At 44.0% G+C, this 26,504-nt stretch overlaps 1 long non-coding RNA gene and 1 pseudogene across 3 annotated transcripts in view; both read left to right on the forward strand.

Moving 5' to 3' along the window:
- LOC108583553 overlaps positions 1-24,922 on the forward strand; it is a 43,578-nt gene extending 18,656 nt beyond the window's left edge. For 2 of the 3 annotated variants that reach the window (XR_004180340.1, XR_004180341.1), the window contains exons 3-5: positions 8,423-8,497; positions 19,434-19,852; positions 21,033-21,302. This is a non-coding gene — a long non-coding RNA (uncharacterized LOC108583553). Of the gene's footprint in view, positions 1-8,422; positions 8,498-19,433; positions 19,853-21,032; positions 21,303-24,282 lie in introns of those variants that run through there. The other variant, XR_004180342.1, reaches the window with a different exon arrangement.
- On the forward strand, positions 3,763-3,845 carry LOC116272076 (annotated as a pseudogene).
- Positions 24,923-26,504: the final 1,582 nt, after the last annotated feature.

The following is a 26,504-nucleotide window of genomic DNA, read 5'->3' on the forward strand; positions in this document are numbered from 1 at the left end:
TTAATGCTTTAGCCACTTCCTATTTTTCCTAAATACTTGGGCTCCCCAACTAAGGAGACACTGACTGTGAGATTTTGTATATAAACCACTATGGATCCCAAAGAGAAAATGGATAATCCAAGAAAAAAAAAAAGCTACACCCCAATTACTTCCACATCTTCCACTGTATGGTTGCAAATTGCATTTGTTCAGTCAGCCATTTACTGTCTATTCAGCACTCACAATGTGTCAGGAAAGGCACTGGCGCTTGTCCAAAGATGGAAAGACGTGGCCCTAGGCTCAAGAAGTGCACACCAATAGAGGACCTGAAGGAAGACAGATACTGCACTTGGCCAAGTGGCTGCAGGGACCACGGGCACGCCAAGAAAAAGGAGCTGTGTGTGCTATATAAAAAAATATGTCTGTGCTGGTGCATTTTCTGTTTTAATGTTTGTTTGCCTTTTTTTTTTTTTCCTATTAAACTTCTGTAAGCCAGAGTCATCCATGGTGCCTTCCTGGTCTCACAGAGTTCCAGGGCCTTGTCCACCCTGTGCCCTGTGAGCAGTTCTTCCCTTGCATTCCATATACCCTGAGCTGTGTAGGGCCTGGTGAAATCAGGACACAGCTGTTTCGGCACAGCTCAAGTCTCTGTCGACGTCTTTTCCCTCCTGTGGTGGGTTCAAATTCAGACGTCATCCTAATAGAGCAACAGAAACCTATAAATGTAAAAACAGTTTTTCCAAAACGCGTTTTCAGAAAGGGTGCTAAGCACATTATACAAATTCTCTCTCTCTCTCTCTCTTTTTTTTTTTTCCGAGACGTCCAGGCTGGAGTGCAATGGCGTGATCTCAGCTTACTGCAACCTTTGCCTCCTGAGTTCAAGCGATTCTCCTGTCTCAGCCTCCTGAGTAGCTGAGATTACAGGCGTGTGCCACCATGTCTGGCTAATTTTTTTGTATTTTTAGTAGAGACGGGGTTTCACCATGTTGGCCAGGCTGGTCTCAAACTCCTGATCTCAGGTGATTCACCTGCCTCAGCCTCCCAAAGTGCTGGGATTGCAGGCGTGAGCCACTGAGTCCCAGCCCAAGTTATCTCTTTTAATGATCATAACAAATCTATGAGGTAGATATTATTATCCTCCTTCTAGAGATGACAAATAGAGGCACAGAGAGGCTAAGTAACTTGCTCTAAGTCACACAGGTAATAAGTGAATTTTCCAGATTATGAATCCAGGCAGGCCTCTTACCAGAGCCTGGCACCATACAGTATTGTTTATCCATGAAATCGCACTGTTACATAAATGAAATTTTAAAAGAGAGACAGTGAATTCACTTATTAGATTGGCAAAGATTGGGGAGCCAAATTACATGCAGGGTGAGAAGGGCCTGGGGGACGGAGTTTTCTGTCATCCATGTAGATACATAGATAAGGTGACGAACATCCATTCCTCCACTCCTAACACAAGTCAGAATTTGTTCAGGTAGCCACCTATCTCCAGTTCCAGAGAGCAATTCGAGGATTTTAAAGCAGTGTTTTTCAAATTGTAGGTCATGATCCGCTGGTGAGTCATGAAGTCCATTTAATGGGTTACAACTAGTGCTTTTCTTAAACAATGAAATTGAGGAGAAAATGGAGTGTATGGTAGCACCTTTCATTTGGAGTTCTGGCTTCTGTGAGAAAACAAATGTCTTTATTATGGAAGCCAATCTGTGTTGAGATTGTTGTTCCTTTGCAGCTGAAAGCCTCCTGGCTGATTCACTGAAAGTGTGAAGTGTGTGATATTTCTGGAGGGCAATCTGACTATATGTGTCAAAAATTTAACTGAACATACTCGATAACGCCATTTCTAGGGGTATATTTCAAGGCAGGAAATGACCGGGTGGACACTGTACAAGGATGTTCATAGAATCAATATTTTTAATTGCAAAACATTAGAAAACATGTAAATAATCATCAACAGAGATTCAACTATATCGTATTCTACATTTTATACAACAGAATGCTATGCAGTCAGTAAAATAAATTAATAAGACTTAGAAAGTAGCAAATTGGGCCAGGTGTGGTGGCTCACGCCTGTAATCCCAGCACTTTGGGAGGCTGAGGGAGGCGGATCACTTGAAGTCAGGAGTTCGAGACCAGCCTGGCCAACAGGGCGAAACCCCATTTCCACTAAAAATACAAAAATTAACCAGGCGTGATGGCACGTGCCTGTAATCCCAGCTATTTGGGAGGCTGAGGCATGAGAATCGCTTGAACCCAGGAGACGAGAAGCAGAGGCGGCGCCACTACACTCCAGGCTGGACGACAGAGCGAAACTGTCTTAAAAAAAAAAAAAAAAAGGAGCAAATTGCTCATATCATGTATTAGCATAAAAAACTAGAATAGGAAATCAGTCAAGCCAATGAGTTAAAATGAAAAGTTAAGACATCTGTGATTTTTGCAACCACTAATATATAATTGATACAGGCAACAAGCATCATTAGATGCTAACACCACTGAGTAAGTAGGATCAGGAGGCTTTATGATTTCAAAAGACCCCCCCCCCCCCCGCCGCGATAGAGGAAAAAAGGAATCTTTACATCTGGCAGAGGCCACTTTTACCAAGTAAGAAAACTTTGCATTCCCAACAATGGGAGAAACTCACACAGTGAGCCCCTGATGCCAAGTCTCAACATCACTTCGATTATATCCTTGTCAGAAAGATTTAACCAGAATCTAGTCAAAAGGAAGCAAAGCCGTAGTGTACAGCCTTCCACAAGATGATTGGCTTGGACTCAAAAAATGTCCATGTCACAAACAACAACAAAATGTGAGAGGGAATATTCCGAGCAGTGATGTCCAATAGAAATGTAACGCAGGCAAAAGGTGGAATTTTAATATTTTTAAAGCCTCATGAAAAAGTGACGAGACAGGTGAAATTAATTTTTTTTTTTTTTTTTTTTGAGACGGAGTCTCGCTCTGTCCCCCAGGCTGGAGTGCAGTGGCTGCATCTCAGCTCACTGCAAGCTCTGCCTCCCGGGTTTACGCCATTCTCCTGCCTCAGCCTCCCGAGTAGCTGGGACTACAGAAGCCCGCCAGAAATTAAATTTTAATAATGTATTTTAATCCAACGTAATCAATGTATTCTCATTTCAACATGCAATCAAAGTAAAATTTGAATTTAGAATATTTGAAATTGAATATTGAATTTAAAATTTGAATGCTGAATATAAAATTTGAATATCTGTGTATTCGATAATATTACTGTATTGATGTTAAAGTTGTTGGTAATCATTATGAACTGAATGTTTGTGTTCTTCCACAATGCATACGTTGAAGTCCTAACACCCAATGTAATGGTATTTGGAGCTGAGGCCTTTGGGAAGGAAACATATTTAGACAAGGTCATGAGGGGCAGGACCCTCGTGATGAGATTAGTGTCCCCATAAACAGACACTCACGTGTCTCCAACACGTGAGGACATAGTGAGAAGACAGCCGACTGGGTGCATTGGCTCTTGCCTGTAATCCCAGCACTTTGGGAGGCCAAGGCAGGTGGATCACTTGGGTTGTGAGTTTGAGACCAGCCTAGCCAACATGGTGAAACCCCATCTGTACTAAAAAAAACAAAAATTAGCCAAGTGTGGTGGTGCACATCTGTAATCCCAGCTACTCAGGAGGCTGAGGCAAGAGAATCGCTTGAACCCAGGAGGTGGAAGCTGCAGTGAGCCAAAATTGCACCACTGCACTCCAGCCTGAGTGACAGAGCAAGACTCCATCTCAAAAAAAAAAAAAAAAAAAAAATGCTCACTTCAGCATATACTGAAATTGGAAGGATACAGAGAAGATTAGCACAACACACAAATTTCTGAAGCATTCCATATTTTTAAAGTGTTCTACTATAAAGACACATGCACATGTATGTTTATTGTGGCACTGTTCACAATAGCAAAGACTTGGAACCAATCCAAATGCCCATCAGTGATAGACTGAATAAAGAAAATGTGGCACATATACACCATGGAATACTATGCAGCCATAAAAAAGAATGAGTTCATGTCCTTTGCAGGAACATGAATGAAGCTGGAAACCATCTATTCTCAGCAAACTAACACAAGAACAGAAAACCAAACACCTCATATTCTCACTCATAAGTGGGAGTTGAACAATGAGAACACATGGACACAGGGAGGGGAACATCACACACTGGGACGTGTCAGGAGGTGGGGAGCTAGGGAAAGGATAGCATTAGGAGAAATACCTAATGTAGATGATAGGTTGATGGGTGCAGCAACCACCATGGCATGTGTATACCTATGTAACAAACCTGCATGTTCTGCACATGTACTCCAGAACTTAAAAGTATAATAATGAAGGAGAAGGTGAAGAAGAAGGAGGAAGAGGGAGGAGGAGGAGCAGGAGGAGGACAGCCATTTGCAATCTGTAAGCCAGGAAGGGGGCCCTTACCAGGATCTGAGTCAGCTGACACCTTGATCTTACACGTTCGACCTCTGAAATTTTGAGAAAGAAGTGTGTGCTGTTGAGGTCACCCAGTCTATGGCATTTTGGTATAGCAGCCCAAGCCTACTAATACGGTCCTAATAGTACTTTGTTCTATAGGAGAATGCTGTTATTCTCAAGAGACACATGCTGAAGTTCTTAGGGTAGACTCATGATATCTGCAACTTGCTTTCAAATGCTTGGACCAATTATACGTAGATGATAGGTAGATAAATAGAAATAGAGATAGAGATAGAGCAAGCAAAGAAGCAACTGTTAATAACTGGTGAATCTAAGAAAAGGATATTTGAGTGTTTACTATTTTTCCAACTTTTTTCAGATATGAAATTTTTATTTTATTTATTTATTTTTTGAGATGGAGTCTCACTCTGTTGCCCAGGCTGGAGTGCACAAACTCGGCTCACTGCAACCTCCATCTCCTGGGTTCAAGCGATTCTCCTGCCTCAGCCTCCCGAGTAGCTGGGACTACAGGCACGTGCCACCACGCCCAGCTAATTTTTGTGTTTTTAGTAGAGACGGGGTTTCACCATGTTGGCCAGGATGGTCTCGATCTCTTGACCTCATGATCTGCCTGCTTCGGCCTCCCAAAGTGCTGGGATTACAGGCATGAGCCACTACACCCAGCCGACATTTTCTAAATAAGAAGTTGGAAAGCGTAGAGTAAAATGATCTGAGAGAAAAAGAATCAAAATAATGACATTTCATATTGTTTTATAGTTTACAGTGTATTTTCACATATATTAATGTGATCCTTTCAAATATCCATGGAAGTTGATACATCATGTGTTTTATCCTTATTTTGCAGTCTTCAAAAACATTTACTTAGTGCCTAACCATGTGCGAGGCATGGTACATACATCCTCTCTTTTCATTTCTACAAGAACTCCGGAAGGCAGATATCAGCTCTCCCATCCATGGAGGCTGTGGTGGGGTCCCGAAGCTAGCAATCTGCAGAGCTGGCATCTGAATGCAGCTTTGTCCGACTCTGAGGCCTGAGCTCATCCCTCTGTTGGCATCCTGTTTGTGATTCCTGTTTTACAGTTGTAGGAATGGAAACTCAGAGAAGTTAACTAACCTGTGCAGTGTCATACAGCTACTCAGGGGCAAAGCCAAAATTCAAGCCAGAACGTCAGTCTCCTATTCCAGAGCTCAGACCTCCTTCCAAAGCGCCTGTAATGAGCTCTCTGGAAACAGGTTCAGGCTCTAACCTAGTGGCTCATGTGATAAGAAGTCTCAGCACACAAGGGCCCTCAGCACAGGAAATTACTCAAGTTATTGGAGTGGAGCCAAGGAAAGGCCCCGAAGCTCAGAGCAGGCCTTACTCGGGAGACACTTTGTGAAAATAAAAGCAAGACTGCATTGACTCATTCATTTGATGCTCTGATTAAGAAGCATGAGTTGCCATTCCGTGTGATGGGGAGCTGTAAACTCCAGCCCTGGAGGCATAATCTGGCACAGATTCCCTTGGATGGGCAAATGGTATTCAGGCAGGACTACCATTTCTGGGAGGGGGAGACCAGGGCAAACAGGTCAGGACTTGAAGCTCATAACCATGCTGCACTGATTTGTTTAAAAGTAAATATTATTTGGTTTTCATTTAATTTTAAACAAAATTTAAATTTTTAAATGAAAATTAAAATGTTCACTTAATTTGAGTTATTAAATTAAAAGATAGTCTGCTTTACTGAAAGTCTTAGGCTGGAGAACAACCAAGTCTTTTGTGAAAATACTTAAATAAGAAGAGAACAGCAATCATAACAGGAATCTAAGGGGACTGTGCATCTTGCTTTGGCACAGCTCAGTGCAGTGGAGACTTCTAAAGTGGGCTCTATGGACAGAGTCCTTCAGGGACCACCACCTGCCCCCATGTCCAACATTGAGGAGGAAACTCCAGCAGGGATCCACCAGGCGGCTCTAAAGCTAAGAAGGTGACCTCCTGGGTGTCCATCTTGAAACACAGAGCACCATTCGAACTGCCAGAGGGAGTGGACCAGCTGGCGCAGAGATCACAGAGCCTTGCGGTGATCAGCTGCCATCTGGATCTGCCCATGTGCAAGCAAACTGCACAGCCCTGGAAGCTTCCTCAGGGCTCCAAGAGAGCATCTGCATGTTGGGAAGCCTGGGGTGTGCTGCAAGACCTTTGCTCTGACCATGGCAAAGCCTATGCATGCTAGGAGTCACATTGAACTCTTTTCTATTAATAATAACTTATCTGAGATTCTGCAGCGACTGTCGCTCTAGAATCTGCATTCAGGAATGATCAGCATCAGTGCCGAGTACCCAGGAGTGGCACATAGATTTAGGCAGAGATGTGGGAGCAGCTATCAGTGAAGGATGATGTTGTGATTGGTGGCTGGAACCCACAAGTAGACACCAAACTGCTAACAGGGTGGTCGTGGAGGCAAGCAGCCAAGATCAGTCATTCAGAGTCCATGCGGGTCTGACTTGAGACAGTGAATTCTGTAGAACTCCATACTCGTTCTGAAGTGATTTTGTTAGGCAATCAGCTCTACCAGAGGCCTTTGTCCAGACTATCTGAAAGGCACCCGATGCAAGGGCTGCAAACCTCAACAGCAGAAGACTTGTGCTGAAACCCCTTCCGAATGCATTCTCTAGACTGGCCAACTAATGTGTCTTCTTTGCTGTCCAGCTCGAATCTCCATCAGATTGTCTTTTTTAAACAATCCAAGTCTTTGCCGTGCCAAGCACCAGGAAAAGCATGATTTGCACATTTGAGAGCTAACAAAAAGAGTCCATCCAAGTGTCCTAGTGAATCTGTAGCCCGGCTGGGCTCACTTTTCCCTGTGTGCCCCACATGCCCACTGAGCCCCTCAGTGGTTGCCCAGACCACTTCCCCAGACCCCAGGGCCGAAAGAACCTTGTGTGGCTTAATCTCAGAGCAGAGTCCTCTGAGCTGGAGATGCTTGATTGAGAGACTGCTGGAGGGGCCTCCCCCAGTCGACCCAAAGATGTAATGCTGGTGCCACATCTTGTGACTTGCGGTATCAAAGCCTGCTGCTGGTGAAAAGGAAGCGATAGGGCTTCCACCCCTCAGAGGAGGTCAGCGGTCACTGTAATCAGAGGAGTGCTCTGTTCCATTTCAGTGACTCGATGGTCACATTATCCTTTAAAAATAAAAATAAAAAATTCACATGCTAGGCCTAATAATATTGCCTCTCTTCTCTTTCTCATTTTTCCTCTCTTCCCTCCCCCAGACTCTCCCTTACCCTTTTTTTCTCTCTCTTTTTGTTGATGTGCAATTGACATACCATTAACCATTATAAAGTGCACAATTCAGTGGTATTTAGTGCATTCGCAGTATCATGCAATCGCCACCTCTTTCTAGTTTCAAAACCTTTTCATCTCCCAGAATAACATCTGGTACCCATTAAGTAGTCACTCCCATTTCCCCCTCCCCCAGTCCCTGACAACCACAAATCTGCTTTCTACCTCCGTAGATTTGCGTATTCTGGATATTTCATATAAAAGGAATGATGCAACATGTATTCTTTTTGTGTCCAGTTTCTTTCTCTTAGCACATTTTCCAGGTTCATCCAAGTCGTAGCATGTATAATACTTCATTCCTTTTTGTGGCTACATGATATTCCACGGTGTGGGTAAACCACAACTTGCTTATCCATTCCTCTGTCGATGGTCGTTTCTTCCTTTTGACCGTTGTGAATAATGCTGCTATAAACATGAGTGCACAAGTTTCTGTGTAGATATGCGCTTTCATTTCTCTTGAGTGACAGAACTAGGAGTGGAAATGCTGGGCCATACGGATGGATGTTTCACATTTTGAGGAATTGCCAGACTGCTTTCCCTAGTAGCTGCACCACTTTACATTTCCACCAGCAATGTATTAGGGTCTCTCTCTCTCTTTATCTTTCTCTCTCTCTTTTCTCTAACAAAACTAAATCAACAAAACAATTTGTTCATCCTAGACTGCTGAGCGTGCCAAGGCATTTAAATGACCAGTTGTTTCACAGCAGTGATTCACAGAGCGGCCATGTTAAAAGGTAAGCCTAAGCCAAACAGGCCCCCAGTTGGTCTGCAGACTTACCCTGGAGGCCAGGAGCAAGACCATCCCTCCCTGGTGTAGAGAGAAAAGACCGCACTGAAGGGGCTCTGCTCCGGAGCTGGTTCCCCTGGTCCGCTGCTCTTCTCCACACATGCTCTCAACCGCAGTGGGCAGGTCAGCTTGGCTGGACACCCACTGAGTCAAGAGGCCCCAACCCTCCAGATGATGGGAAAGTACATGGCAAAAGATGTCAGAGGTAGTTCAAGGAGCTTATTATAATGCAGAGAATTCCAAATCCACAAGCAAAGAGATGGCATTTTATGGCTGGAAAGGACCTGGAGAGCTCAAGACTCAAAATCAAGCATAGGGTTAAAGGTGAGGAAATGGAGGCCCCTCCCAGGTCCAATGACTTGAACCTGGCTCATCAGCAGCAGAGGAGGCCGGGTGAGAAATCAGGACAGCCCTGTTCCAGGCTTGTCCAATAAAATTCACGCCAGGAGCTTGTTCAAACGCAGATCCCTCAGGCCCTACCCAGACCAAGGGAACCTGAATCCCTGGGGAGGGGATCTGTGCTTTTAAAGTGTCTGTGATGAGATGAGTTTAGGAAACATGCTGAACTAAAGATAAGGCCTATTTAACAGCAACAAAGGTGCCTCATTCTTGATTTGAGTGCTGATATACCCTTCATGTGAGTGAAAATTTGAAGTCAGCATTCGGGAATAATCGTGTTTGTTTGGTATGTGTTTTCTGTTAGAATCTGCCTGAGGCTCTGATGATCCGGACAATCACAGTGTATGGTACACACACACACACACACACGCACACTCATGGGGCGGGAGTGGGTGTTAGTGGATGGAGAGTTGCCCCACCTCTTTTAACCTAGATTGCAATAACTAACCTCACTGTTCTCTACCTTGCTTTTAAAAAAACATTTTTGTGCCTTGTCTAATCTGCTAACAGTTATCAAGAAAGAAGCCTTCACAGTGGGTATTTTTAAATCCCTGTTTCGTGGATGAATAAACTGATTCTATGAGGTTCAGTGACTTGCTCCAATTCACAGAATGAGTTACTTGCTCTTATGAGTTTAATTGTACCCCCCAAAGGTAAATTGAGGTCCCCCAGTACCTCAGAAAGTGCCCTTATCAAGAGATAGGGTCTTTACAGAGGTAATGAAGTTAAAACATGGTCATTAGGGTGGCCCCCCTCCAATATGTTTGGTGTCCTTATGAAAAGAGGAAATTTGGACACAGACACGTGCACAGGGAGAATTCCATGTGAAGATGAAGGCAGAAATCAGAGTGATGCCCTCCAGGTCATCAAGGAATGCCAAGGATGACCAGCAAACCACCAGAGGCCAGGAGAGGAGTGAAGAACAAATCCCTCACTCCCTCAGAAGGAGCCCACCCCGCCCACACCTTGATCTGGGACTCCTGGTCTCCAGAACTGTGAGACATCGTTCTGTAATTTAAGCCATCCAGTCGGTGGTTCTCTGTTAAGGTAGCTCTAGCAAACTCATAGACTGGCCAAACTGAGAGTCACACCCAGATCTATTCCACATCCATCGGAGGCAAGTGCACTTTCCACAGCACCCCAACCATCTCAGGGAGCACCCCGTGTAGCAGGTGATGGACACATGCGCAAATGCCCACCCAGTAGTTCCATGATGGGTCTGTGCAGAATAAACAGAGTAGGCAGGGTAAGCGGGCTGGGGGATTTTAGAGGCGGGTTCCAGGAGATGCTGTCTGGATGTGCCCTTGTGCTCAAGCCACTTCCAGGGTTATGGTTTAGGATGTGGCACACAAGGAGGACCCTCGATCTGACTCCACACACTGCAGGAGCAGTCCCATGGACGGTGGGAAGAGTGGCCTCATGGAGGTGAACTTGCAGAGTCCTGGCTGCGTTCTCTCTTGGACAGGTCACGTGGTCTCCCGGGGCCTCAGTTATTTCAACTATGAAATTGAGATAATAATACTTACCTATCTAGTGCAGGGTAATGCACCGATGCCCATTTAAGGTACATTTATTAGTTTTGTATCTGGGTGGAGGTGGCTTGCGTTAGCCTTTCCAAATTTGGTCCAGTCTGTGGAGCTTTGGAAATATGAGGATTTCAGGGCCCTTTGCAGAGACCCAGATTCTGCAGGTCTGAGTTGCTACCATAGGAAATACATTGAAAAATGCTCCCCACCTGATTCTATTGGGCTGCTGGGTTTGGCAACCACTAGGTTACTGCACACTGCTGTGGAAAACAAGAATGGCCAAGGGCTTGGGTTCAGGTATGAGACAAGGCAGTTTGGAGATGCTGTCATTGAACTCATATAGCACTGAGCTGAAAGTGACATCAGAGCACAGATGTCAGGTATGTGTTGATGTACAAGGCTAGTTCCTCATAATGAAATAAACACTCTCAGTAAGAGTGAAATGACCCTTGTGTACATACATGCACGTATCTGCACACACGCACACAAATTCACATGCACACATTCACCCATGCACATAAATACACATACATGAACACACGCAAGCGCGCACACACACACACACATACACATACACTCAAAGGTGTCCATTTAAAGGATTGTGCTACCAAGGAGTCTAAGAATTGGCATGAGCATGTCTAGGAAAATCACAAGAGATAACCCAGGAGACAAGGACGGTGCTGGAGGTGGCTGCAGTTCTGTCTCAGGGGGACTGTAACTGAGGTAGTACAGGCACAGCAATAGTCAAAATAAACCTCACTGTGCAGGAGCCCAGAAAAATTCAGAGCATGGGGCACGGGGGATGCTGATGGCAGGAGAGGCACGAAAGCAGAACCCCGCAACAGAAGATGCTTAGGAAGACTTGTCACAGTTAAATGACATGGCAGGCCCGGTGGCTATCTGGGAGGGGTCATGGGGACAGAGAAGAGGATGGGACGAAGAGCCGTGAGCAGACCTGTCTGAATGGAAGCCAGGGCTGGACTGAAAGTGGGTGGACAGGGTGCCTGGGTGTTGGGATATGTGATGGAGGTAGTTGATATGGGAGTCTGAGGCTGAGCGGGTTGTGCAGGGATGTGTGAAGGATGACCGGAAGAATCATTTGGATATTTTAACTGGAGAGGGAGGTGGTTTAATATCTATAACAAACATGCTTAATTTCAGTATGTTTATTTTTTGCATCTGTTTACTTGCTGACTCAATAACTAGCATTCTACCACGTTTGCCAGGTAATGTGTAGGAACTATAGGGAAGCAGATGTTTGGCTCAGTGTACTTTTAACAAAAGCCCAAAATAACTCTCTGTATATGTAATCAGCTGACTAATCTCCTGGGGCTGAGGCCCATCTCTGTTAAGAGTCTGGAGATCAGAGCTGAGTTGGGCTTTGAATTTATTGTAAGTGGTGACAGGTGGGAAAAACCAAGACTACAGCCTGCAACCACTGAGGCGTTTGACCTTTTAGGGTCAAATTAGAGAAGCCAGGTTCAGACTTCAAATCTCAAGGGTCAAGGCAGGTTAAGTCAAATGAAGCTAGAAGCAGGTGGAAAGGCCTGGGATTGGAAGTCAGCACCTGGAGCAGAGCAGGAAGTGAGGGCAGGGTGGGGTCTAGAGGTAGGTAATGACTGAACGTTTGTACAAACATCCTGTGTGTGGCTGGTGGCTGAAGGTAGCTTTAAATGTGCTGGCAGCACCAGCTACATAATTTGTGGGGCACAGTGCAAAATGAATATGCAGGGCCCCCTTGCTCAAGAATTATTAAGAATTTCAAGACAGCAACAGCAGATCATTAAACCAAGTGTGGGAGCCTTCTGAGTGCAAGTCCTGTGCAACTGTACAGGGCGCTTGCCCAGGAGGCCAGCCCTCTGCGCTGGCCAGTGGGGAAGGAAGGCAGTGAGCTCCTGCTGTATATATTGAAGCAGAAGCTGCTGGCCATTGGGCAAAACAGCCCTGGAAATGCCCACTACGGCCAGTCCAATGCTAAGATTCTTTCATTTTACCAGCTGAAAACACCCTGGGATTTTGTAGATGGCATTACATGGTCCAGACCAAGCCGACCCAAAAGACAGAGCAAAGGACCCTCCAGGCTCATGTCTAACAACCCAGTTACAGAGACTGCCCTCGACCTCTGCATTAAATTCTGCAGCCAGCCCTAGTCGAAGACTATTGTTCTGCTGCAATTTAAACAGGACAGCAAGTACAGTAGCAACGAATAGCACAAACAGTCCAGGGCAGGTGGGGAACAGGGGTATGGCTCACGGCATTCGTTACTTTTCTAAGGTTTCCAATACATTCTTGGCACCAAAGCTCACAGGCCACTTGTCTTTCTGGAAGGGTCTATTTTCTTTCTGTGGCATAGAACAATGTGGACAGGAGAAAACACGAAGAGTGACAACCCGGGAATTGGATTCAGGCTTTGATGTTGCAACACTTCTGCCTGGGAACAGATGGGGGGAAGATATATTATTCAATTACACTCAAGAATCTAAACAATTTGCTATCCCTTTTCTTTCTGGAGAGAGAAAAAAAGATGATCCAAAATGTTGAGGTTAGCAGCCCACAGGTATCAGTCTTTCGGCTACCTGCATATATATACACACATACATGTGTATGCCTCTGTATGTGTGTATCAATATATACATATATAGACATATATGTATATGTATGTGTATACAACACCGGTGAGAGTTGCTGTGGCTATGAAGACAACTTCAGTCAGTAAATATTTGTTTTGGAGAAAAGTAGTGCGTTAAAGACACGCTGTAATGATTTCTGAGAAGAATATAACTTAAATGAGGAAATTGATCCCCATATGTCTGCCCCAGACCAAGGGTCTAAGTCACCTAAATCAGCTCACTCCTCTCGCCTAGATTTGCCAAGTCATCAAATGCATAAAGCATATTTCTCCCTCATGCACACAGGGAGAGGAATTGGGACGCTAGGTGGGAGACCACCAATCAAGCATGCTAAGAGTGTGACCTTTCAGCACCTCCCTGACGAGCTTAAATCGGTAGTTGAAAGCTCTCTATTGGTGAAAACCCACCTAAAAGGAGGTTTTTCCATCAAGCTGTCTTGAAACCCTGCATTAACGGAGCTACAACCCAAAATTTTATTTACAATCTAGTGAGATTTTGACTTCAAAGTAAGGATCAGGGTGTCTTTAACGTTTTCTGGGCTGGGCGAGGTAGCTCGTGCCTGTAATCCCAGCAGCATTTTGGGAGGTTGAGGAGGGTGGATCACCTGAGGTCAGGAGTTTGAGACCAACCTGGCCAACATGGCGAAACCCTGTGTCTACTAAAAATACAAAAAAATTAGCCAGGCGTGGTGGTGCATGCCCGTAATCCCAGCTACTCGAGAGGCTGAGGCACGAGAACCACTTGAACTTGGGAGGCAGAGGCTGCAGTGAGCCAAGAACATGCCACTGTACTCCAGCCTGGGCAACAGAATAAGACCTTGTCTCCAAAAAAAAAGAGTCTGTTTCTGCATGAGTCTGTCTGACAGTGAGTGCCCAGGTTAGATAAATCAGATACTGAGACAAGAGACAACTGTAGAGTGTGAAAGGGCTCTGTCAGGTTTTTGCCTTGTGTTAAACAAAGGGTTATTTTATATATTGAAATGTTAATGATTTTTTATAGATACAGCATCAGTAATATTTCAAGACATTTAATATTTTGTTTTTAAAAAATATTTTTTATTTCAACAGTTTTGGGGTACAAGTGGTTTTGGATTACCTGGATGAATTGTATAGTGGTGAAGTCTGATATTTTAGTGCACCTGTCTCCTGAGTAGTGTACATTGTACCCAATATGTAATTTTTAATCTTGCACTTCCCTCCCATCCTCCCCTTTTTGAGTCTCCAAAGTCCATTATACTGCTCTGTCTGCCTTTGCATACCCATGGCTTAGCTCTCACTTATGCGTGAGAACATATGGTGTTTGGTTTTCTATTCCTGAGTTACTTCACTTAGAATAATGGCCTCCAGTTCCGTCCAAGTTCCTGAAAAAGACATTATTTTATTACTTTTTATGGCTGTATTATGGAGTAGTATTCCATGATGTATATATACCATATTTTCTTTATCCACACATTGGTCGATAGGCACTTAGGTTGGTTCCATATATTTGCAATTGTGAATTGTGCTGCAATAAACATATGTGTGCAGGTGTCTTTTTCATAAAATGATTTATTTTCCTTTAGGTAGATACCCAGTAGTGGGATTGCTGGATAGAATGGTAGATCTACTTTTAGTTCTTTAAAAATCTCAGGCTGGGTGCGGTGGCTCACGCCTGTAATCCCAGCACTTTGGGAGGCTGAGGTGGGAGGACCACCTCAGGTCAGGAGTTGGAGACCAGCCTGACCAACATGAAGAAACCTCGTGTCTACTAAAAGTACAAAATTAGGCCGGGCACGGTGGCTCAAGCCTGTAATCCCAGCACTTTGGGAGGCCGAGACGGGCGGATCACGAGTTCAGGAGATCGAGACCATCCTGACTAACACGGTGAAACCCCGTCTCTACTAAAATACAAAAAAAAAAAACTTAGCCGGGCGAGGTGGCGGGCGCCTGTAGTCCCAGCTACTCGGGAGGCTGAGGCAGGAGAATGGCGTGAACCCGGGAGGCGGGGCTTGCAGTGAGCTGAGATCCGGCCACTGCACTCCAGCCTGGGCAACAGAGCCAGACTCCGTCTCAAAAAAAAAAAAAAAAAAAAAAAAGTACAAAATTAGCTGGGAGTGGTGGTGTGTGCCTGTAATCCCAGCTACTCAGCAGGCTGAGGCAGGAGAATCGCTTGAGCCCGTGAGGCGGAGGTTGTGGTGAGCCCAGATTGTGCCATTGCACTCCAGCCTGGGCAACAAGAGCGAAACCCTGTCTCAAAAAAAAAAAAAGAAAAGAAAAGAAAAAGAAAAAAGGAAGAAGAAAAAAAAGAAATCTTCATACTGCTTTCCATATAGGCAGTACTAATTTACATTCCTACCAGCAGTGTATAAGTGTTCCCTTTTCACCACATCCACGCCAGCATCTATTGTTTTTTGACTTTTTAATAATGACCATTCTTGCAGGAGTAAGGTGGTATGTCATTTTGGTTTTAATTTGCATTTCCCTGATGATTAGTAGAGTATTTTTTCATATGTTTGTTGGGCATTTGCATATCTTCTTTTGAGAAATGTCCATTCATATAATTTGTCCACTGTTTGATGGGATTATTTGTTTTTTTTCTTGCTGATTTCCTTGAGTTCCTTGTAGATTCTGGATATTAGTTTTTTGTTGGATGCATAGTTTGCAAATATTTTCTTCCATTCTGTGGGCTGTCTGTTTACTCTGATTATTATTTATTTTGCTGTACAGAAGCTTTTTAGTTTAATTAGGTGCCATTTATTTATTTTTGTTTTTGTTGTGTTTGCTTTTGGAGTCTTACTCATAAACTCTTTGCCTAAGTCAATTCTCAGAAGAATTTTTCCTAGGTTATCTTCTAGAATTTTTATGGTTTCAGGTCTCAGAATTAAGTCTTTGTTTCATCTTGAGTTGATTTTTGTATAAGGTGAGAGGAATCCAGTCTTATTCTTCTACAGATGGCTATCCAGTTTTCCCAGCACCATTTATTAAATAGGATGTCCTTTCCCCAGTTTGTGTTGTTGTTTGCTTTGTCAAAGATCAGTTGGCTGTACGTATTTGGCTTTATTTCTGGGTTCTCTATGGTCTGTGTGTTGACTTTTATACCAGTACTATGCTGTTTTTGTAACTATGGCCTTGCAGTATAATTTAAAGTCCAGTAATCTTATGTCTCCAGATTTGTTCTTTTTGCTTAGGGTTGCTTTGGCTATTCAGGCTCTTTTTTGGTTCCATATGAATTTTAGGATTGTTTTTTCTAATTCTATGAGAAATAATGTTGGTATTTTGACAGGAATTACATTGAATTTATAGATTGCTTTGGGCAATATGGTCATTGGTATGACATGGATTCTTCCAGTCCATGAGCATGAAATGTGTTTCCATTTGTTCATGTCATCTATGATTTCTTTCAGCAGTGTTGTGTTGTTCTCCTTGTAGAGATCTTTCACCTCCTCGATTGAGTATATTCCTAGGGTTTTTTTTTTTTTCTTTTTTGCAGCTGTTGCAAATGGAATTAAGTTCTTAATTTGATTCTCAGCTTGGTGATTTTTGTGTATAGCAGTGCTACTGAGTTGTGTACATTCATTTTTGTAACCTGAGACTTTACTGAATTGGTTTATCAAATCTAGGAGTCTTTTGGAGGAGTCTTTAAGGTTCTCTAGGTATATGGTCATATCACAAGTGAACAGCGATAGTTGGACTTCCTCTTTTCCAATTTGGACGTCCTTTATTTCCTTCTCTTGCCAGGTTGCTCTGGCTAAGGCTTCCAGCGCTACGTTGAATAGAAGTGGTGAAAGTGGGCATCCTTATGTTGTTCCTGTTCTCAAGGAAAATGCTTTCAACTTTTCCCCATTCAGTATGATGTTGGCTGTGGGTTTGTCATATGTGGCTTTTATTATTTTGAGGTAAGTCCCTTCTGTGCCTAGTTTGATGAGGATTTATTTTTTATCATAAAGGATGTTGATTTCATCAAATGCTTTTTCTGCACCTATTAAGATAATCATATGGTTTTTGTTTCCAATTCTGTTTGTGTGATGTATCACATTTGTTGACTTGCATATGTTAATCCATCCCTGCATCCATGGGATGAAACCCACTAGATCATAGTGGATTATCTTTTTGATGGGCTGTTGGATTTGGTTAGCTAGTATATTGTTGAAGATTTTTGCATCTACATTTATCAGTGATATTGGTCTGTAGCTTTCTTTCTTTTTTTTTTTTTTTCCTTATATCTTTCCCTGGTTTTGGTATCAGAGTGATATTGGCTTCATAAAATGAATTAAGAAGGATTCCTTAAAAAGAGAATAAAAAGCTCAAAGTTACTAAAGTCCATTATCACGTGAGTCAGTACCATAGTTCACAGATATACAAATGTCACAGTCAAAATCATGTCTACTCAAGGAGAAGTTGTCACTGGGAATACAACATGGTTAGCCTATAAAGCTAGTCTTACACTTGACATCAAATGAGAATAAAAAATAAACAATGAACGAATTTTTAAAAGAAATCCTCTGCACTGAAAGAGGGGATCTGAAGGGGTTAGCAAATGGTGGCCCAATGGCCAAATGTAGCTCCACACCTGTTTTAGTGTGGCCTATAGGCTGAGAATGGTTTTTATGTTTTCAATTATTTGAAAAAAAATCAAGGGAAGCATACTATATCATGACACACAAAACTGAAATGAAATTGAAATTTCAGTGCCACTGCATACACTTTTGCTAGAATACAACCATGCCTGTTCATTTAGGGATCGTCTACAGCTGCTTTAGAGCTAGAATGCCAGAGATGAGTAATAGCAGCAGAGACCATATGGCCTGCAAAGCCAAAGATATTTAATATGCGGCCCTGTCAGGAGAATTTTGCTGACCTCTGCTCTGGAGGATGGATAGTACCTATAGATGAAGTTGGACTATCCCAGGGAACTCGGGGTCCAGGCTAGGACTTCTTGATAAACCCACCCTACAGAGAGAGGTTCATCAAAGAGAGAGAATATAGTCCCATACCCCAGACGAGCCTGCTCCACTGCACTGCAAGGCCAGGAGGCAAACTGCCAGGAGAAGCCAGAGAGAATGAGGGTCTGAGGGCACCTGGGACCATAGCTCCTGTGAGTGACAACACCTTTCATGTGCTCTAACCCTCACCCACATTATCCGCTTCTGTAGATACTTCTGATAAGTCAATGTTCCAGGTATATCCAAGTCACAAGAGTGGAAGGATGGAAGCATTACTGAGTTAGTATGTGCTGGATATTTAAATGTTAATCTTCCTCACGACTTTCCTATCAGGTAGGCATTATCATCTTCATCTTTCAAGTAATATTAGCTTGCCTTTTTTTTTTTTTTTTTTTTTTGAGACAGAGTCTCACTCTGTCACCCAGGCTGGAGTGCAATGGCGTGATCTAGGCTCACTGCAACCTCCACCTCCCAGGTTCAAGCCATTCTCTGCCTCAGTCTCCCGAGTAGCTTACGCTACAGGTGCACGCCACCAAGCCCAGCTAATTTTTGTATTTTTAGTAGAGATGGGGTTTCACCATGTTGGCCAGGATGGTCTTGATCTCTTGACCTCGTGATCCGCCTGCCTTGGCCTCCCCAAGAGCTGGGATTACAGGCATGAACCACCACACCCTGCCACCAGCTTGTTTTTTTTCTGAGTGATTACCATAGTCCCTGGCATTATTCTGTGAGTTTTACTTAAATGGAGTCATTCAGTCCTCATAACAATTCTACAGAGGTCATCAGGGCTAGATGGGCTAAGTAATTTGCCCAAGGTTGCTAAAAAATATATATATTATATATCTATATATCTATTTATTTATATATGGGTAAACAAATTTCCTTCAAGGCCTGCTATCTGTCATGTGATGCTATACCAGAGTCAGGTTGGAATTTGATATCTTATTGTTACAAAGAGTCTATTTTATCAGTCTTAAGAGCGTTAATGGCATGTGAATACTGGTCAGCTGTGCCTAAACTCCAACGGGAGGAGGGCAAATGGGGCACGTCCAACCCTCCCTTCCCACCATGGCCTGAGCTAGTTTTGCAGGTTTGCTTGGATCCCCTTGACCAAGAGGAGGGTCCATTCAGTCATTTGTTGGGGGTAGGGGGGAGGTGGTGTTTGAATTTTTTTTTCTTTTTTTTTTTTTTTTTTTAGTTTATAAGAGGAATAGCCACTCAGTTACTATTTTTTGCAAGACAACGACTAAAAAGACAAACTTCCTCTGATAAATGCAGTTTATTCAGAGAGAGAAACACACACAGAGAATGAACTTCTTTGGCTCCAAACTAGATAAAATATTTGGGGGAGTTTTTAAGATTAATTATCTCTGTGTAAATACATGTTTGTAATAATGTTTGATTCAGGTGGCAAACACAAGTGATCATTCTGAAGAAAGGCGTCAACGTCAAACTCAGTTTGAAAAGTTTGCTGGGGATGCAAGGCTCAGGACCTGGGGTTCATGCAACTTGTATCTCCTAAAATGAATTGCAGCTTGTCAGCAGCTACTTGGAAGACCAAATGATCTAGAAGACCAGATGCAAAAGAGAGCAGAAGGAATCGTTCTTGTTTTGTTAAGCTTCAGAGAGTTTGACTCAGCAGGTGAAGAAAGACCGAACCCCAGGTGGCAAGAGAGAGATGGGTCCCTTGCTCTTCTCCCTAGACAACTGAACTTTCTCACACTCTCTCTAAATTCCACCTGCAGCCTGCAGTGGAGACTAGAGATACCCCAACGACCTTGCTTTGAAGACTAGATGAAGAATGAATCGTTAGAGGCATTTTGCAGGTGTGTGAGTGCTACACCGATGCTAATAGGAACACAGTGCTAAGCTGGCAAAACGTGTGTAAATAGCATCTGGGAGGACCCTGCAGTTTACAATCCTAAAGGGAAAAAAAAAAATCAGAAGTCAATAAGGGGCCGGTGCGGTGGCTCACACCTGTAATCCCAGCACTTTGGGAAGTCAAGGCGGGTGGATCACCTGAGGTTAGGAGTTTGACACCAACCTGGCCAACTCGGTGAAACCCTGTCTCTACTAGAAATACAAAAATTAGCCGGGCATGGTGGTGGGTGCCCATAGTCCCAGCTACTAGGAAGGCAGAGGCACGAGAATGGCTTGAACCCGGGAGGCGGAGGTTGCAATGAGCTGAGATCATGCCACTGCACTTCAGCCTGGGCGGCAGAGTAAGACTCTGTCAAAAAAAACAAACAAACAAACAAACAAAAAAAAACCCAATAAGGTGGCAGTGAAGAGTGCTTAAGATCTTGCATTCATTTTAGCTGGCTGCACTGCAAAAAGATGTAAAAACTTTTATTTTATTTTATGAATACTTATTGAACAGCTACTCTGGGCAGGTCCTACTGCCAGTTTCTAGGAGAAGAAGATGAATCAGGCATGGTCCCTAATTGCAAGGGGTTCACAATTTAGCATCCTGTATAGATCTCTGTGGCGACAGCCCCAGGGGTTACCCTTTTTTGCTTGTGCTTTTGAGGTAGGCATTCGAGGGTAGACACTTGCAGCTGTGCGCCCCGCTCTTCCCGGGGGCCCGTCCTCCCCTCGTTCCCCACCACACCGCGGGTGGGGCAGTTTTGGCTGCTCTGCAATCTCAACCACAAAGAGTTGCTCCACCCTTTGTCCTGGCAAAACTCTAAATTGTCCTGCAATTATTGCCGCACTGCAATCCGGTGCCATCTGATAAGTACAGGTTTCAAAACTGTGCTCACAATTCCTGCCAAAGCCATCCTGCCAACATCAGGCACAAACATTGGCAAACCTACTCGGCCTGGGCTGAGTTGAGCTAAAGGCACCATGAAATCTGGAGATGGAAACTCAGCAACCACCTAGAATAAGATCACTTGCAACACACACACACACACACACAATCACACACACACACGAGTGAGCACACACCCTTTCTCCCTGGAGTTTTGACTCAGTTCCTTATGTGATTCTATCTCAAATTTGTAGGAAAAAGAAGCTGTCCTGAGCACAGCACATTGAAAAATCAACACCAGCAATTCAATGGCTTTGCAGAGAAGAGATCCATAGAACAGCATTGGGTTTCCTCTTGTTCTTGCACGGAAACATGCTCAGGTGAAGTTTGTACTACAGCATTCTGTAACCCCTGATCCTGGTGGCTGATCAGGAAGAGTCAGGTGTGGTGTGTTTAAAAAGTGAAAGCCGACCAGGTGCGGTGGCTCATGCCTGTAGTCCCAGCACTTTGGGAGGCAGAGGTGGGCGGGTTACTTGAGGTCAGGGGTTCGAAACCAGCCTGGTCAACGTGGTGAAACCCCATCTCTACTAAAAATTCAAAAATTAGCCAGTGTGATAGCGGGGGCCTGTAATCCCACCTATTTGGGAGGCTGAAGGAGGAGAATCGCTTGAACCCAGGAGACGGAGATTGCAGTGAGCCGAGATTGCACCACTGCACTCCAGCCTGGGCAACAGAGCAAAACTCCATCTCAGAAAGCAGAAAAAAAAAATGGTGAAAACCACAGGTATCCTTTGACAAAAGTTGCCAATAGCCTGCCTGTAGTTTGCTTGGGCATGTTCTGAACAGGCAGAATGGTGTGCTGGGACTAAGTTGAGTTTGGCAGTCATTTCAGTAAAGCAAAAACGAGAAGAATGTTAATAACTAAGAATTTCCAAGAATGGGCTCTAGTTCCAGCCTTGCAATGGAGGCTTTACATGTGCTGGCCCACAGAATCCTCACGACCGCTCTGTGAAGGGCTATTATGATATTATTAGTCACATTTCACAGATGGGGAAACAGCTTTAGAGAATAAAGCAACTTGCCCAAAGGTCACATATGTAGTAGATAATGGAGCTGAACTGGGAACCAGAGCTGTGTGATCCCGAGAAGGTGGCCACAGGCTAGTGGAGGCTGCCTCATGCCTTCCCACTGCTTCTTGCCACCATGCTTGCCCCTGCTGCCCCCTGGCAGTGGCAGATGTGCAGGCCGTGCTGCCCTGAGACAGCCTCACAGGGCAGAGGGAAAAGTTTGGAGGCTCACTGGCAGACCTAGTCCCAAATGCAGGGGGGAAGGAAAAGTAGATTCATTTCCTCATTCTTGGCAGCAAAATCTCCTTCCTTCCCCATTGTGTCTAGTACCTTTCTTTTTACTTTCACATAAATAATCCTACACTTCAATTCCTGGCCCCCTATCATCCATGCAGACAAAGCTCCTCTCTTGTTTTATCCCTTATTTTTTCCCCGGTTCCCCTTCCAAACTTCCATTCTCACTTCCTTTAGCTTTACATGCTAACATGTTTCTACACATGTCCTTAGACATGTGTTTACCTGAACTATGTATAGCAGCATTTTGCATGTTTTTCAGTTCCATAAGTAATATGATGCCATCAGTTTTATTCTCTGCCCTTCTTTCAATTGACTATGTATTTTTTGTCTTTGCCAAAATAAGACTTTATTTTGAAAGTCACTTGAAGGACACTGAGAAAGACAGGAGACCTTAGATTCAATGGAGGTAGATTCCAAATTTGGATTCTTGCCAGCCTCACTAATGGTCTGTGTTAAGCTGAAAAGGTGCTGTCTTTGGTCATTCCAATTTTTAGTTTTCTGGAGAAAAGATCTTTTCCCAGAAGCCGTCTTCTTCTTTTGTGTGTATGTGTGTGTTTGTGTGTGTGGAAATAAAACTGTGTGTGGAGTACAGTTTTATTTCCAGGAAACAGTATGTTAGTTGGAGATGGGTGTGTGTGTGTGTATGTGTGTGTGTGTGTGTGTGTGTGTGTGTATATATATATATATATATATATATATATATATATATATATATATAAAATTAAGGCAGCTCTAATACATTCGACAAAGTGAGGTGGCTCAGCCAGAGGTGAAGTGCAAAGGTTCTCTATTATTTGTTTAATATTCTGCTACAACTGGAAATCCCCATGTGGAAAGAGCACCCAGGAATATAGTTCTGTACAAAGTTGTTCTGTCTTTGCATCATAAATGCTAATCATTGGTGAATTGACTATGTTTTTAAAGTCTATTCATATCCTGTTTGTAAATCTCGTTTATGATTTCTTTTTTTTGAGACAGGATCTCGCTCTGTCGCCCAGGCTGGAGTGCAGTGGTGCCACCATGGCTCACAGCAGCCTAGACATCCTGGGCTCAACCACCCTTCCTCATTAGCCTCCACTACAGGTGTGCACCACCATGCCCAGCTAGTTTTTCTATTTTTTGTAAAGATGGGGTCTCGATATGTTTCCCAGGGCCGGTCTCAAATTCCTGGCCTCAAGTGGTCCTCCCCTTCAGCCTCCCAAACTGCTGGGATTACAGGCATGAGCCACCGAGCCCAGCCTAGTTTATTACATCTGACTGTGCAAAGTGTTCCCCGCCTGCTTGTCTTCCTATACCCCTTCACTTACCACCCCCTGATGAGTGTCTGTGTGTGTAGGGGGGTATATGGGGATGATATTTGTTCATTGTCTGTTAGCACTCACTATGTTCCGTGAGAACAAGGAGTTTCTTTTATTCACTGAGATCACCGCAGCTCTTAGAGTAGGAGCAGTACCAGCCCACGATAGGTTCTTGATCGATATTGAATAAGTGCCTGAGTATCTGTCCACCATATTCTACATATCGCTTTCGCTAACAAGGTTGTTTTTTACTGCCTGCTGCCATACACACCCTATGGAGGAGAGTGGCGGGCTTGTGAGGTATATGCATATTTAATTCTCCTTTCTCTCTCCCTCCTCCACACCATTTCAGGGTTTATTTTTTATTTTTTATTTATTTTTATTTTTTTCAGTCTGAATTGCCCTTAGGCAGATAGAAAGAACATGTGTGCTATTTGAGGCCCCACCCTAGTGAACTACAAACAAAATCTTTGTCAAAGAAACTTCTGCTGAAGCACTTACCCTTGAAAAGATATGCAGACCTTAGATCACACATCTTTAATTCATTTCAATCTGACATTCACATGTCAATTTACGAAGTCCCTGCTGTGTGTAAACCCCTGTGATGGGTGGGGAAGGGGCACGAGAAGGAGGCCCCGTCCTGAAAGTCAGGGAGGAGTGCAGCAAAATGGGAGGAAGGACAGGAAGGGCGGGAGGGTTTGGGGCTGAGGGCATGGGCGGCCAAACTCCAGGTGCCTGGCACCAGTGCTGTGGGGTACACAGCTTACCCATCTGTCTAGAAGTTGCTGGGTGCAGGCGTGTGAGGAACAGGATGTTTATAGTCTCAAAGTATCTCCCCACAGATAAAAATGAACATCATGTGACTATCAGCATGATGCGCTGAGGAAGACTTGTGGAGCCTTCTGTAGAAGTGCATAATCTGAACGGAATCACGAGGAGTAAATCAGACATGCCCAGATGAGCGGCATCTACACGCTCTGCATTCTTCAAAAACGGCTCAACGCGAAGGACAAAGCAAGGCTGAGGAGCTATTCCAGATTCAAGGAGACTCATGTGACCTGGCAACTGCAAGCAACATGTGATTAGGTTGGATCCCAGAACAGGGAAGAACAATTCTTTAAAAGGCATTATAGTGGAGTCAACTGGGGACATTTGAGTATGGATTGTATATGTAATCATAGTGTTGTATCAGCAGTACATTTCATGAATATGATCATTTTACTGTGGTTATGTGAGAGAACCTCCTTGTTCTTAGAGGTAAAGGGTCAAAATACCCACAACTTCACCCTTAAATAGGTTAGCAAAAATAATAATTATAATGATGGTATATATAGAGTAAGAGAAAGAAAAAGAGAGGGAGATAAAGCAAATGTGGCAAAATATTAACAATCAGTGAATCCAAAGAGTGTATGCAGTTCATTGTATTATTCTTGCAACTTTTCTGTAAGGTTAAAATTCTTTCAAAATAAGTTTTTGAAAATCTGTTTGTGTTAAAGTCATGAGTAAAACCAAGGAGACAGGTGTCGCGTAATAAAAGCAATGGCTAACACACACAGTGCTTTGCAATGTGCCAGGCACTTGATATGTTTTACAATGTGTAATCATCAAAGCCTCCCTATCAGGTAGGCATTATTATTGTCATCCCCATTTTACAGATGGGGAAACTTCGGCTCCAAGAAGTTGAGTATCTTAAACCAGCAAGATCTCACAGCCAGTAAGTGGAAGAGCTGGGATTTTTTTTCTTTTTTTTTTTTTATGAGAGGGTCTAGTTCTGTCACTTAGGCTGGAGTCCAATGGTGCCATCTTGGTTCACTGCAACCTCCACCTCCCGGGCTCAAGCTATCTGCCTGCCTCAACCTCCAAAATAGCTGGGACTACAGGTGCATGCCACCACACCTAATTTTTGTATTTTTTGTAGAGATGGGTTTTCACTATGTTGCTCAGGCTGGTCTTGAACTCCACAGATGCACAGCCACTGCGCCTGTGCTGCGAGCCTGTAGTCCTAGCCAGTTGGGAGGCTGGGGTGGGAGGATTGCTTGAGCCCAGGAATTCGAGGCTACGGTAAGCTGTGATGGCACCACTGCACTCCAGCCTGGGTGACAGAGTGAGATTCCAACTCAGAATAACCCAAAACAGCCCATTCCTGGCTACCGTGACAAAAATCTCTTGGCACTCTCTCTGTCTTGTCTCTCTCTCTCTCTCTCTCTCTCTCTCTCTCCACACACCCATGCACCCACTCATGGTTCTTTCGTTGTGAATCCCCCAGAGGTATCACTATATACAACAACACAGCCTCTGAGTCGCCCCGATAACCACCCACCACTCTGAGAAGCTGCTCTGTTGGGGAAGATCTAGTTCCCGTGAGTTCCTGTGACAAGCACCCCAGAGGAGAGAACAGGAACTCTACTGTTTAAGGCAGATAGGTCCAGTGGGCTATCTTGGACCCCAATTGTTCCTTTAGGAACAACTGAAGTTGGAAATTGTCAATGGAGTGCTGACCAGCAAGCAGTGGATGGGAAATTTAGGTCAAGGTGTTTACAAAAAGGAGAGAGCGAGGTCTGGGAAATCTGTAAACAGTTCTTGCAGCCCATCCACCCCAACCCGGTGCAAACCTGACTTAGGAACAGGTCAGAGGAAAGTGACCCAGGAATGGGGGACTTTTTGGAGCAACTGGCTTAGTTAACTGGGAATGTTTCCAGGTTCCTCTTCAGAGACTGGCTGGGATGAGGACACTGAGCTTCCTGCCCAGCCTGCTGGGCGCAGGTTGCGGTTGGCTGGAGGAAGGAGAGGGGCCTAAGATATCCTGCAGAGAAGACACAATTTTGAAAAGGAGGATTCAGGTAATGAAAGTCTTAGATCCCTTTAGTGTGATTTTAAATTATTTTTAGGTGACTACGAGTGAAATGTGAAACATCCTCTGTCACTTGAGGTAATACTATTAATTTCTATTTTATTTTATTTTTAATTTTTCTTAGAGACAGGGTCTCATTCTGTCACCCAGGCTGGAGTGCTGTGGCGTAATCATAGTTCACTGCACCTTCAACCTCCTGGGCTCAAGCCATCC

The sequence above is a fragment of the Papio anubis genome, chromosome 1 (assembly GCF_008728515.1).
Source record: "Papio anubis isolate 15944 chromosome 1, Panubis1.0, whole genome shotgun sequence".
NCBI classification, from domain to species: domain Eukaryota; kingdom Metazoa; phylum Chordata; class Mammalia; order Primates; family Cercopithecidae; genus Papio; species Papio anubis.